We start from the raw sequence: 12486 nt of genomic DNA on the forward strand, positions 1-12486 counted from the left end.
TGGTGGTTTTTGAGTCATTCACGAAGGAGAAGAAGAAAATGAAGAGGTGGAGGTTTGATTTGCTAACGATAATAAGTAACAAGTTGGTGGTTAACAAGGGTGATGGTAGTCCTTAGTGGTGGCGGTTGGTAACCGTGGAAGGTGGTGATGGAAGAAGGTGTATTGTCGATTATAATCGAAGAAGAAAGGTGATCAAATAAGGATTCGGTGATGTGTAAGTATATATATTTATATATATATATATATATATATATATATATATATATATATATATATATATATATATATATATATATATATATATATATATATATATATATATATATATATATATATATATATATATATATATATATATATTAGAGAAAGGGGTGATAATTGAGTTGGTTTGATTAGAAAACATGAAAGTAGCGAGGTGGGGTGGTGGTTAGGGTCTCGATGATGGTTCAATGGGATGGAGAATTCGAATGAGTTCATCCATTATGTAAGAATCATCGTTATGTAGAGAATGGGTGTCGACAGATGGAATCAATCCAAGAAGGAACAACCAAAAATACACAAAGCTGATAGTGAAGTGTAACAGATTCGTACAATTGTTATTATCATTTTGATTTGATCAAGTTGTTTGTATTGAGAAGTTGATTAGGATGGGTAACAAGATCGGACAGGAAGTACATGATTAATTCGATCAAAGAAAATAATATAAAACTTGATCACGATGGTTAACAGATTGAAATCAAATGCAGTTGTTTCGTAGTGAATGTAGTGATCAACAGTTTCAATCAGTTTCAATCAGAAGCATAGAAAATGAATCAAAGAAGAGAAGAACGACAAAACTGAGAAATCGATGGCTAACAGATTTTTGGATTCGTTCTTGTGATTAGACACTGATTTGTACTAAGTATGAGAAAGAAGAACAAATTATCTACAGTTTGAAAGTGGTTGAAAATAGAATACGTTCCTTGCTGTAATTATATAAGTATATACGGTGTTCATATATTTATATATCTGTATATGTAATTATATAGGAATATATCTGGAAATCAGTTTATCTGTATATCTGTTATATATATATATATATATATATATATATATATATATATATATATATATATATATATATATATATATATATATATATATATATATATATATATATATATATATATATATATATATATATATATATATATATATATGGGAAAAGTGAATATGGATAACAGCACCATATAACCTTATATGCCAAACCCTCCCAAAACTATGTCGTTTGGATCCAAAATCATAAAAAAAAAAAAAAAAAAACAAAATCCTCGTACAATCAGGTTCATATATTTGCACCTCCCCTAATTTCCATCTCAACAATGGAGATATATCGATTTCGTGACCGTACTTCATCCAACTTAAATTTGATTCCAATCATCCAATACAACAATAAGGTACAATCGTTAATTTTTTATTTCGGTTCCCATCCCCAATTGACCAAGTCATTGATATAATTCCCATATCATGAATGGCGATAAATTGATTTCTTGACTGTTCGTCATCCAACTTAAAATTGGTACTAATCATCCAAAGCAACTGAAGGTACAATCGATTTTTTTCGATACCCAACCCCAATAGACCAAGTCGACGATCCCATCTGTTGTGTCGATTTTTAAGTAATTTGATAGATTAGGGCAAGGATCAATATTTATTTTGTTAGTTTAATATTAATCCTCAATAATGTAATTGCAGTTTATTTCAATAATGAGTATACTAACTACTTGTATATTGTTGTTTGCTTTTAGTTTTTATTTGTGTTTGTTTCAAATTACAACAACTAGGAGATGTCTGTACTTGTTGTAATTATTTGTTTTTGAGAGTAAATATATGTGTTATTGTTTTACTTTTATCAAGTTGAATTTATAGTTCTGTGTCTTAGTCTAGTTAGTAAAATCAATGTGTTATTCTTTTACTTTTTAGCATAAAATGTTAGCTTTTTGTACCACTCTCTAATTAGTAAAATCAATGTGTTATTCTTTTACTTTTTAGCATAAAATGTGGCGATTGATGTACTACTATTTTACAGGTTCGGTTGAAAGCTAAAGCATGAAGTGAAAATCTAGTGTGTTGATGGAATTCAAAACGAGTTGTTAGATCAAAAGCTTCAACAAGTATATGTGTGAAATCACATCAACTCATATTTGAGTCATGCGAAGATTTGTTCAAAAGATAGTATGATTAAAGGCCAATGTTGTGGGGTGATAGTTTTATTTAGTGAGTTTGTTTTTAAATGGTATGTTTTGAGAAGTGGGTCAAGTTATTTGTGAGCCTTTTGCATTTGAAAACTGATGTAATATTTTTTTTAGTTAAATGAAATTGCTCATCTAAAAATTGCAACTTTTGTTGTTCAGGTTATGATCAGCTTGTTTGGTAGCTAGTTGCTATACTATTTTTTTTAGTCATCTTATACAATGCAGTTTGTGACATATATATCTCAAAATAAGTATGTGCACATCGCTTTAGTTGTATGCAAGCATAAACATGGATAGTGCAGCTATATATTTGGCACATATTAATGGGTAGAACAACTAAAGAATTTATAATTGATCAATAAACATAAGCTAAACAATACTACCAACAACCGATAAAAAAGAATCAAAACATGCATACACTAAACACTAACTGATAAACTGATAAAGGGAAATCCAATTTTGAATACACTAAAGACTGAACACATCAGTAGATAGAAAAAGAATCAAACTCTGCATAAGCTAAATATTAGCAACCTTATGACTTCATGGACTATTGCACCAGCAACTGAAAAATCATCAATTATAAACAAAACATCATTTAGTACCAGCAGCAGCATCTTCAGCCTGATGCAAAAGAGTAGTAGAATAATGAATGCAACTATCATCAGAAAGTCAATGAACAAATAAGATAACTGAATACATAAATAAACAATCACTAGTACCTTCTTAACTGGACACCCTGTGATATAGTGACCTAATCCCCCGCAATGTGAACATTTTCTTTTTTTCGGTGCTTCTAGAGAAGATTTGATTCGACATGCGCTCTTTGGACGACCTTTAGTAGCAACAGGAGCCGGAGGATCCCGAACTGATATTTGAGGCATCATGCTTATTTGCGAGCTACCTGCATTGGATTCCTGTAATGGATTGTCAATTTGTGTAGACTTTTGGTGATTCGTATGTTCTTCTAAAAACTTATCTAAAAGACTATCTATTTTCTTCAGGTTTGAGGGAGATTCTTTCGCTTGTTCAACCGCTTTCATATATTTTGTTTGAACACACCACAAACTTAACGCATTAACTTTGTTGTCGTTATGTATATCTTCAAGTTTGTTGTTATAATTTTCCACCTTATACCTAGCATCAAGTGTCCACCTTGGTAAAATTTAATGATCCGGAAGAGTTTCAATGTGCTTCTTCTTCATAACATACAAGATATGTTTGCATAAGATTCCATATGTTTCAAACTTTGAACAGGAACATGTGACATTTAACTTATCTAACAAACAAATGGTCACAGTTCTCCAATATACGTTCTCAACATTAACTTGACCAACCTTATATTTGATCTCTCCCGCGCTCTTACATAAAGTCTCATGAGTTAAATTATTAGTCGCTTGTATCCATTCTTTTTGAAAAACATCAAACATCCTGCTTGTATAACGTGTACCTGCTTTCACTTCTATTGGATTAACAGAAGAATAAACTGCCTTTGTGTTCATAGTTTTAAAGTCCTCATCTTCTTCAACAGCTCATCGAGACTCAACAGCTTTATCATATTGGGCTACAAATTCATTCAACATGGTATTGGAAGTAACATATCCATCAAAGAATGAGTGAATGCTCTCACTTCTACCACTTGTGGTCATCCCAGCAAAAAAACAATCTTTTAAAAAAACTTTACCCCAAAGGGTACGTTGATTATACATATCGTTTAACCAAAAGTGACTTCCAAGATCATACTTATCACGTATAACTTTCCACCGGTTTTCAAATTCTTCAACTGTATGGCTTTTAACATACTTATTGTACATATCTTTAAAATCACTATAAAGTGCTTTAAGAGGCCGAAGTTGTTCTCGTTCATGCTTTTTGATGTGCCATGCACAATACCGATGACGGGTATTTGGAAGAACTTTTTTGATGGCATTTCTCACTGATTTATCTTGATCGGTAATTATTGCAGTTGGATGCATGTCAAGTATGCACTTTAAGAATTGTTGAAATAGCCAAACAAATGTTTCTTCCTTTTCATTCTCTAGTAAAGCACCTCCGAATAGTATAGATTGACCATGATGATTCACCCCAACAAATGGAGAAAATGGCATCTTAAACCTGTTCGTCATATACGTCACATCAAACACGACAACATCTCCAAAATTTATGTATGCGTCTCGTGACCTCCCATCAGCCCAAAAAATATTTTTTGGAGACCTGTCATCAAATAAATCCACAACCCAATAATGTTTACTATCTACATAGGCTTTTTCTTGAAAATATTTGATAACTCCATAGAATTCTTTACCACGGTATTTTCTTCGCTCTTCAGACAATATATCAGAGCATTGTTTTGAAGTAACATCAGGTGCATCCGGATCTTTCATGGAGTTTACGACTTTTTTTATTTGACAAGGTCTCAAACCGTTTTTGCTAAGATCCAACATAAGAGATTTGGTAGCCATCGTGCGGTGAGTCTTTCCATGAGAACGGTGTTTCATCACTTTGCTCGGAGTGCTTAATTCATGGTTATGTGTATTGTAAAAACCATCTACAAACCATTTACCAACTTTATTTTTGGATATTTGAATCATTGCTGTACAACCCGTTCTAGATTCTCTACGACGTTTTGTAACAATCTCTTTTGAAGTATCCTTAAACCCTTCCTTGTTGCATACATATGTTTTTCGGTAAGGCTCATTCGTTGTCTTATTTCTAAAGGTGGTCCGTTTTCGTATTCCAAATCCATGTAAAAAAGCATAACGATTATAAAAGGTGTATGCATCATCAGGGGTATCGAAAATCATTCCCATTACATTAGCATCAATACCTCCATTATCCTTCTCAAACTCAATATCCTTGTTATCATCATTTTGCTTCTCACTTTGAAATTCAGAATCATTATTGTCGAGGTCTTCAGTTTGATGGGTTTCTTTATCAAATCCAACATCATCCACTACATCATCTTCATCGTGACTGTTGTATCCTGAACTATTACTATGGTTGTCAAGAAACTCATTTGTATTAATGTCCTGATTATTGTCATAGTGCTCATATTCTTGTTGACCAAATTCCAATGTATTATGCATATTCTGTAACAACACAAGAATAAAAAGATCAGTGAGTAGATGGATCTATATAACACACATACATGCTGAACGTGGTGTTAATTAACACCACAAGTCTACTTTGATCATTAGTGTGTTTAACTAAATTTATATATGCGCCCATTCTTTTTTTTTTTTGACGAGGAACCCCACTATGGGCCAGAGCACATTAGCTATAATGTGTTATTTATTATTCATGATGAAGAGCTAAAAAAAATACAAGAAACATAAATATCGAAACCAATCTGTCAATTAAACTGTTCTGCAATTAGAAACCAGCACAAAGATAAACCAAAAGCAAAAAAAACGTAATCATATACATTGAAAGTAGATAAATCAATTTCATAAAGGATTAATAGTAAATTAAAAGATATAATACTTGACAATTAGGAAATAATCAACATGATAATATTATAACATTGCAATCACGAAGTGATCGATAACCATGTAGAAACATCAGTATGATGGGGTAGGGAAAATCAACCACAAAATAGTTGTACCTGTTGTTGCTTCAAGTGATCTCAACGACAGTCAAATTGAATGAAGAAAGTAGAAAGAAGCAGTAATTATTTGTCGCAATTTTAATCGTTTAATCAGCTATGCCGATTTCAGTCGTAAGGAAATTAAGGTGAAGGTGCAACAACTTGAAGAAAGCTTATTGAGGAGGCTAATTGAATGTGAGTTGTGAAATTGCACGAATATAGGAGGAGGTTAATTTGTTACAGAGTATTATTTTTTGGAGTATAATACGACATAGTTTTAGGAGGGTTGGCATATAAGGTTATATGGTGCTGTTATCCATATTCACTTTTCCCTATATATATATATATATATATATATATATATATATATATATATATATATATATATATATATATATATATATATATATATATAAAATAGAAATTTTATGTATGTATTTGTATCTGATTATATTCTGTATTAATAATATATACATATTTAATAATAATATTACTACTAGTAATAATTGTAATAATAAAATTACTTATACTGATAATAATATCAATAATAATAATAATAATATTAAATATATCAATAATAGTAATAATGATAAAAAAAAATGATAATTTTAATAACTTTAATAATAATCATAATAAGAATGATAACAATAATATTATTAATAATGATAGTAATAACACTACTTAATATTGTTAATGTTAATAGTAATGATAACAATAATCAAATTTTATTTTATATAATAATACTAATAATAAAAATTTTAATATTAATATTATCATTAATAATATTAATAATGAAAGTAATGATATTTATATTCAAACTTGTAACTAAATTTAATATATTACAATTTATTACTACTTACCATTTATATAATATATTGAATCTTTAATATTTATCATTAATGATATATATATATATATATATATATATATATATATATATATATATATATATATATATATATATATATATATATATATATATATAGACATATATATATATATATATATATATATATATATATATATATATATATATATATATATATATATATAGACACACATATCTATTTACAATTAATGGTTCGTGAATCGTCGGGAACAGTCGTTGGTCAATTGAATATATGAAACAGTTTAAAAATTTTGAGATTCTACATTACAGACTTTGCTTGTCGTATCAAAATTATATAAAGATCAAGTTTAAATTTGGTCAGAAATTTCCGGGTCGTCACAGAACATAGCTTACAGTGATTATTTATAGCGTATCGTTACCCGGACAGAGTTTCAACTTTAAAACCCGTAAAACATTTCTTACAATAACCCAACTAAACCATAATTTATTATTAATCTTAAATTAAAATTAAAATTATAATATAAATAAATTACATATAGAGATTGAGAGATTGAAAAAAGTGTAAATAATTTGGCAGAAAACATGGCTATTTATAGGACTTGGCCAGCATCTTGGCCTCATGCGATCGCATGGATTTTGTGCCTCCTGGCCATGCAATCGCATGGCCCTCTGATCCAGATATTTTTGACGTTTAAAAACGTGGCCTGCTGAATTTTAATAATATATAATATAATATATACAATTAATTATATATTATATTATATTCTTGTGCATAGGTGACTTGTAATTTTAGGTCCATTGACTCGCGCGTTGATGCTCGGTTTATGTCTCGGTTCCGAATATTCGAACGTCATTTTTAGTCCATTCGGATACGGTTTCAGTCTTTATTCGTGATAATTTGGGAAGATTATGATTCGAGAGCCGAGAAGATCGTTTATACGCCTTTTTGATCATTTTGAGGTATATTTTATGTTACTTTATCAGAGGTGCCTTAATATGATGAAGCGATGTGGTTTTAGGCATTTTTATGAAGCAAAACGAAGAAACTTCTGTTCCTGTATTAAGCCGCGGCGCGACTGGGGAGTCCGCAGCGCGGGATATAACTGAAACTGAAGGTTGAGCATATTGATAAGGGGTGGAGTTCTGGCTAGTTTTAAGCCGCTGCGCGGCTGGTTAGCCCGCGGCGCGGGTTGTACATGTGTCGGTTTTTGAGGGTATAAATAGGGAAATACAACCCTAACTTTAAATAACTTTTTGTCAGCCGATTTTATGAGCACTTGGGGCGATTTTTAGGTACTTTTGGGGAATTCCAAGGCTATTCTAACGCTCCAATCATTCCGCTATCAAGGATCAATTCAAGCAATAATCAAGATTCATTGTGTTAGGTTTATTCTCACTTATCCAACAATGTATTCTCTATTATTTATTATTTTGATTTCTTTTGTTGCCATAGTTATTGGCTAGTTATTTTAATGTTTGTCTAGACTTATAAACCTATGTTTTAGATGTTACTTAACAGTTATTCATTTTATTTATGATGATTTGATGTTTGGATTAAAGAACGATTCTTATTAAAGCTGGACTTTTCGATTCAATTGGTTGTGTATTTGTTTGATAGGACGAGAGTTCATTAATTTAATGCATAAATTTATAATTGGTTTGTCTTAATTGGTTGTTTGCTTACTCGGAGACGAGAGTAAATTGAATTCAAAAGGCTAGACGAAATAGGGGTGAATTACACAAAATGAGAGTTGGTATGATTGCGATTCAAGTCTTCATCTCAGTTGAAATATTTGGTCACAATTAGGAGGTCTTAGGCTACGGGGAATTCCGTGTCGTGTAATTTTAATTGAAGTGTTTGCGCTGGGGAATTCCAGGTGAACCGACTAGATAATTCGCGTAGGTTAGAAAATAACTGGGGCTTAATCTAAATGCATCCAAGACTAGGTGTAAAGAGTCTAGACGAACATTTGTTTTTCCTATTTGATTTAAACTAACTTATTTTATTTGTCTGTTTGCTTTAAAGCTTAAACCTAAAAATACTAAAAATATTGTCTTTTACTTTTAATCAATCTTTGATTTGGCTAATCGTTAAATAGCCACAAAACAAACTATCTCGTACTTTCGATTTTCATAGATTAACTTAGTTTATTTTATTAGTTACAATCTTAATTCTCACGTTTAAACTGTCCTTGGAACGATTTCGGAATTACCAATTTTATACTATTACACGATCGGGTACACTGCCCTTTAGTGTGTAGTAATCTTTTAACCGGCATTTTCCAAGATAAATTATATATTAGATTTCACATATTAGTACCTAATCGTACAGTAGTGTAGTTTTTAGTAAGTCCGGTTCGTTCCACAGGGAGCTAGCCAAGTTTAACGCTATATTTTTAAAACTATATTTGTAATATATATATATATATATATATATATATATATATATATATATATATATATATATATATATATATATATATATATATATATATATATATATAAGTAGTATTATTATTATAAAAAGGGGTTTTTACCGTTTAATGATCGGTTTGTCGATTTTAAAACTTTAGTCGCAGTTAAAACCTAATGTAAAATATTAAAAATAAAAATAACTTAATTTAAAGCGTAAAGTAAATGACAATAATTAAAGGGCGATAATTATAAGTGCGATAAATAAAATGACAATAAATAAAATTGTGATAATTAAAAAGTACGATAATTAAAAGTGCAATTAAATAAAATGATAGTAAATAAAAGTGCGATAAAATATGAAATAAAGGAATTATGCTTATTTAAACTTCCGTAATCATGATGTTTGACATGTTGATTTTAGTTTATTATCATGGGTTAATTGTCCTTTATCCTGGATTATTCAATATGTCCATCCGGCTTTTGTCCATAACAGTCCATCAGTCATAACTATAAAGTGCGAGTGTCCTCGTCAAATTATCATTATATCCGAAGTTAAATATTCCAACTAATTGGGGACTTAAACTATAATTACACCAATTTTCCTTGTATGTAAGAAACCCTTGTTTTAATAAGTCCATTAACTATTAATCCATTCCCGTGTCCGGTTAAATGAACGATTATTAGTACTTATAAATATCCCGCCCATCGTGTCCGATCGAGTGTATGTGGTTATTTATAGGTACATCCAATTGTAATTTTTATATCAAATTAACGAACTATTATTCAATTAAACAAATATAAAGATCATTAATAGCCCATAGTCTAATTTCCACAAGTGTCGTTCTTTTGTTCAAACCCCAATTATGGTACAAAGCCCAATTACCCCGTCTTAATATTTAGCCCAACATCATGATTATTTCTACTTAAATAAGCATAATAATAACTTAGCTGCGAGGCATTAATTTAAAAAGGTTGAACATAACTTACAATGATTAATAATAGCGTAGCGTTACACGGACAGAATTTCGACTTACACACTTACAACATCCGCTAACATACCCTTATTATTATTAAATTAAAATTAAAATTAAAATTATAATATATATATATATATATATATATATATATATATATATATATATATATATATATATATATATATATATCTGTGAGAGATAGAGAGTAGAGAAAGATGTGTTTTGAGCTCGAGCACCAACTGCTTTTTATAGGAATGTGGTCAGAAAAAGTAGGCCATGCGATCGCATGGGATTTAGGCCTCCAGGCCATGCGATCGCATGGAGGTAGGATCCAGCTCACAATTCTTTGTCTCCTAGTTTGCCGACGGTTTATATATATATATATAATATATATATATATATATATATATATATATATATATATATATATATATATATATATATATATATATATATATATATATATATATATATATATATATATATATATATATATAATTTTATAAATTATTTATATATTATATTATATTTATGTGCATAGTTGACTTGTAATTTTTAGTCCGTTGCGTCGAGCGTTGAGAGTTGACTCTGGTCCCTGTTTCGGATTTTTGAACGTCCTTGCGTACTATTTAATATCTTGTACTTTACGTTTTGCGTCTTGTACTCTTGTAATTTTGAGACGTTTCTCATCAATAATTTGAACCACTTTGATTGTACTTTGTACTTTTCAGATTTTTGGTCGTTTGCATCTTCAAATCGTCGAATCTGTCTTTTGTCTTCACCTTTTATTATTTAAACGAATATCACTAGTAAATAGAACAATTGCAACTAAAAGCTTGTCTTTCTTAAGTGATAATGCTATGAAATATATGTTCGCTTTTAGCATTATCATTGAGCTTTTTGGTCATTTGCGTCTTCAAATCGTCGTTTTCTTCTTTTGTCTTCGCACTTATTTATTTAAACGAATATTACTTGAAAATAGAGCAATTGCTACTGAAAACTTTATATATTGGAAGGATATTGTGCCTAAATATATGTTCATTTGGAGCACTATCAGGTTGTCAGGAAAGAACATTCCCCCTTAATTATCTTGGCCTACCGATCGGTGCTAACCCAAAACTTCACTATACTTGGACGCCTATATTTGAAAACTCTAAAAACGGTTAGCTAATTGGAAGGTCAAAATCATCTCTTTTGGTGGAAGACTCACAATGATCAAATCAGTTTTGAGTAACGTTCCAGTATATTATTTTTCACTTTTGTACCCTAGGCGTGATAAAAGAGCTCGAAGGTATGCCTCGCGATTTTTTTGGGGCGGGGTTCTTGATGAAAAAAAGATGGCTTTGGTTTATTGGAACCAAATTTTATTAACTTACGATTTAGGAGTGTAACATCCCAACCCGTTAACCAACCGAAAACAGTACACAATATTTTTTTTATATACAGTGGGGTGCGCGGTGCGTGACCCCTGTTGTGCGCGGCGCGCACAACGCCTTTCAGCTTCTGTCCGGTTTTGGCATTTTTCGCTTAAAGATCTCCCACTTCCCGACACTTTTAGACGAAATGCTTTTCACAACACATTAATATAAGTAAAACTAACACGTTTCAATAATAAAATAAGTTTTACAAAATCGGGCCTACATATGCCGAATTACGAGTTTCGTACAAAATATAAGTTTCGACCACATTAGTTTAAATTCCAAACGACACTTTGAGCATGGTGTTTAGGGGTTAAACTACCCAAATCTTCGTCGATCTTTCAAAAGCTAAACCCTCAAGAGCCACTACTAATCCAAACGGATACCTTTGCCCTTGTCTACGCCGGAGCCTAAAAAAGGTAAACAACGAGGGGGTAAGCTAACGCTTAGTGAATGCAATAGTTATACATATACATATATAACCTACTTACTTGTCATCACTTACACAAATACCTCATACACGCTAGCATTTTAAACTAGCATACCATTTCAACGTACAACGCTAAATCCACGATATCACAAGCTAGCGCAAACAATAGCATATAACACGAACAATATGATATGCTATACTACGAGTCTACGACACATAACCATGGTTAACCATTCGTACAATGAGATGGTGCTTGCAACACCATCGGAGTTCGCAACATCCATTAGTGTACTTAACACCGCGTATCACTAACCCCCGGGTGATATCTTAACACCGCGACTAACCCACCCTCTATGACATTGTGGTGTCTTAACGCCGTGACAAGCCCACATGTCATTAAATCCTGGAGTGGCATCTTAACACCGCGACTACCCCACATTCCATTAAATTTCCGGAGTGGTGTCTTAGCACCGCGACTAACCCACTCGTTACGTATTATGTGGTGTCTTAACACTACGACTACCCCACATTTCACGCCACACAAATAAATACATTATATACATACATGCATAATTA

General features: G+C 31.1%; 1 pseudogene; it reads right to left on the bottom strand.

Moving 5' to 3' along the window:
• Positions 1–2828: 2828 nt before the first annotated feature.
• Positions 2829–12486, bottom strand: part of LOC139848792 (protein FAR1-RELATED SEQUENCE 5-like) — a 36354-nt pseudogene continuing 26696 nt past the window's right edge.

The sequence above is a fragment of the Rutidosis leptorrhynchoides genome, chromosome 5 (genome assembly GCF_046630445.1).
Source record: "Rutidosis leptorrhynchoides isolate AG116_Rl617_1_P2 chromosome 5, CSIRO_AGI_Rlap_v1, whole genome shotgun sequence".
NCBI lineage: Eukaryota > Viridiplantae > Streptophyta > Magnoliopsida > Asterales > Asteraceae > Rutidosis > Rutidosis leptorrhynchoides.